The sequence below is a fragment of the Arachis ipaensis genome, chromosome B08 (assembly GCF_000816755.2).
Source record: "Arachis ipaensis cultivar K30076 chromosome B08, Araip1.1, whole genome shotgun sequence".
NCBI classification, from domain to species: domain Eukaryota; kingdom Viridiplantae; phylum Streptophyta; class Magnoliopsida; order Fabales; family Fabaceae; genus Arachis; species Arachis ipaensis.
In genome coordinates, this window is record NC_029792.2 from 24,225,164 (window position 1) to 24,228,720 (window position 3,557).

Genomic DNA, 3,557 nt, shown 5'->3' on the forward strand with positions numbered 1-3,557 from the left:
GCTGCTGACACGCCATTTGTGTTTGACACAGAGTGTCTGCAGGCGTTTGAAACGCTGAAAGCTAAGCTGGTCACAGCACCAGTCATTTCTGCACCAGACTGGACATTACCATTTGAGTTAATATGTGATGCCAGTGATCATGCCATTGGTGCAGTATTGGGACAGAGGCAGGACAAGCTTCCGCATGTCATTTATTATGCCAGTCATGTTCTAAATGATGCCCAAAAAAATTACACAACCACAGAAAAAGAATTACTTGCAGTGGTTTACGCCATTAACAAGTTCAGATCATACTTAGTTGGATCAAAAGTGATTGTGTACACTGACCATGCCGCTCTTAAATATCTACTCACAAAGCAGGATTCAAAACCCAGGCTCATCAGATGGGTATTGCTTCTGCAAGAGTTTGATATAGAAATAAGAGACAGAAAAGGGACAGAGAACCAAGTGGCTGATCATCTGTCCCGGATAGAGCCAGCGGAAGGGACGTCCCTCCCCTTTCTTGAGATCTCTGAGACGTTTCCTGATGAGCATCTATTTGCCATTCAGGAAGCACCATGATTTGCCGATATTGCAAACTATAAAGCTGCAAGGTTCATACCCAAGGAGTACAACAGGATACAAAAGAAGAAATTAATTACTGATGCAAAGTATTACTTGTGGGATGAACCTTATCTCTTTAAGAGATGTGCAGACGGAATAATCCGTAGGTGCGTGCCTAGAGAAGAAGCACAGAGGATCCTGTGGCATTGCCATGGATCTCAATACGGAGGCCATTTCGGAGGTGAGCGAACAGCCACCAAGGTCCTCCAATGTGGCTTCTATTGGCCCACACTATATAAAGATTCCCGAGAGTTTGTACGTAATTGTGATAGTTGCTAAAGAGCTGGTAATCTGCCTCATGGTTACGCCATGCCTCAACAAGGAATCTTGGAAATTGAGTTGTTTGACATATGGGGAATTGACTTCATAGGACCTTTCCCACCATCATACTCAAACACTTATATTCTGGTGGCAATTGACTATGTATCAAAATGGGTTGAGGCTATTTCCACACCCACCAATGATACTAAAACAGTGCTGAAGTTCCTCCAGAAATATATCTTTAGCAGGTTTGGTGTCCCTAGAGTACTAATCAGTGATTGGGGCACTCACTTCTGCAAAAAACAGCTTTACTCTGCCATGGTTCGGTATGGAATTCGCCACAAGGTGGCCACTCCATATCATCCACAAACCAATGGGCAAGCTGAAGTCTCTAACAGATAATTAAAGAGAATCCTGGAACGGACAGTAAATACCCGTAGAAAGGATTGGGTACAGAGCTTGGATGATGCTCTGTGGGCTTAGAGGACAGCATTCAAGACCCCCATAGGGACATCTCCATACCAACTCGTGTATGGTAAGGCATGTCACCTGCCCGTGGAACTGGAACATAAGGCCTACTGGGCAACCAGATTCCTAAACTTTGATGCCAAATTAGCAAGAGAAAAATGATTGCTTCAGCTAAATGAGCTAGAGGAATTCAGATTCACAGCTTTCGAGAATGCCAAGCTTTATAAAGAAAAATCAAAAAAATGGCATGACAGAAAGCTGTCATCTAGAATCTTTGAACCAGGACAGAAGGTCCTGTTGTTTAACTCTAGACTCAGGCTATTCCCCGGGAAACTAAAATCCCGGTGGAGGGGACCATACGTGATTACAAGTGTATCACCATATGGTTATGTGGAGCTTTCTCGGCACACAAAATAGAGAAAAAGAGCTCACTGGCAAGAAAACGCCAGTAAAAGTATATTTTGGGCGTTCAACGCCCAAAATGGGCATCCACTGGGCGTTGAACGCCAGTAATGGTAGCAATCTGGGCGTTCAACACCAGAAAGGGGCACCCACTGGGCGTTGAACGCCAGTAATGGCAGCAGCTGGGCGTTGAACGCCCAGGAGAGCAGCAGTTGGGCGCTGAACGCCCAAAACAGGCAGTGTTTGGGCGTTCAAACGCCAGAAAGGCAGGGAGGAGCCAAATTCATTTTTCCACACGTATTTCCATTTTAATTTCAAATTTTATGTTTCAATGCATGATTTTTACATGAACATGTTAAGAACCCTGATTTCTAAAATCCTTAATTTCTAAAAATCCCTCTTTCCAAATTCAATCCAACTCTTTTCAAATCTTTTCTGAAAACAAATCTATCTTTTTCACTCTAAAATCTTTTTAACTAATCCATATCTTTTTCAAATCTCCATATTATCTTTTTCAAAATTCAGATTTATCTTTTTCAAAAATCTATCATATCTTTTCAAAATTAAACTATATCTTCTATCTTATCTTTTTCAACTCAATCTTTTTATCTTATCTTTCCAAATTTTTCGAAAACCCACCCCCCCATCCCTTTAAATTTGGGTTCGGCCTCCCTCCTCCTCCATCAACAATTGCACCTAGCTCTCCCTCTACCCCTCTCCTTTCTTTTCTTTTGCTTGAGGACAAGCAAACCTCTAAGTTTGGTGTGTTTATCCGAGATCACTAAGATCATGGCTCCTAAAGGAAAACAACCCACTCCAAGAGGCAAGAAAGAGAGCGTTCCAAAACCACTTTGGAATCAAGGGAAGTTCTTATCTAAAGAACATTCAGACCATTATCTTAAAGTAATGGGTCTGAGATCAGTGATCCCGGAAGTTAGATTCGATCTGAAAGAAGATGAATATCCGGAGATCCAGGAGCAAATTCGAATCAGGAACTGGGAAGTCCTAGCTAATCCTGAAACGAAAGTGGGAAGAAACATGGTCCAGGAGTTCTATGCTAACATGTGGCAGACTGACAAGCAAAAACTATCTGGAACTGCCTTCTATGAATTTCGAACCATGGTCAGAGAAAAGATTGTTCATACCACCCCTGACAAGATCAGAGAGATCTTAAAGCTACCCCACCTAAAGGATGATCCAGACTCCTTCAACAGGAGGATGATGAGAGCAGACATTGACCTGGATAAGATTCTAGAGGACATATGTATCCCTGGAGCCAGGTGGACCACCAACACAAAGGGTGTCCCAAATCAACTCAAGAGAGAGGATCTCAAACCAGTCGCCAGAGGATGGCTGGACTTCATTGGGCGTTCTCTGTTGTCCACTAGCAACCGTTCTGAAGTCACAGTTAAAAGAGCAGTGATGATCCATTGCATCATGATGGGAAAGGAAGTGGAGGTTCATCAGCTGATTTCAGCTGAACTCTACAAAATTGCTAACAAAAATTCTAAAGAGGCCAGGTTGGCTTATCCAAGCGTGGTTTCTCTGCTCTGCAAGGACGCTGGAGTGAGGATGGGAATAACTGAGTATATCTCAATTGAGAAGCCAATCACCAAGGCATCAATGGAAAAACAACAAGCACAGGATGATCCCATCAAGAAGAGAGCACAGGAATTCCTCCCAGAGATCCCTCAATCTGAATACTGGGAGTATCTTGAGACGTCTGTTACCAAGATACGGGAAGCTATGGAGCAAATAATAAAAGAACAGAAGGAACAAAGTCAAATGCTGACCTATATGTTTAAAGAACAAGAGGAGCAAGG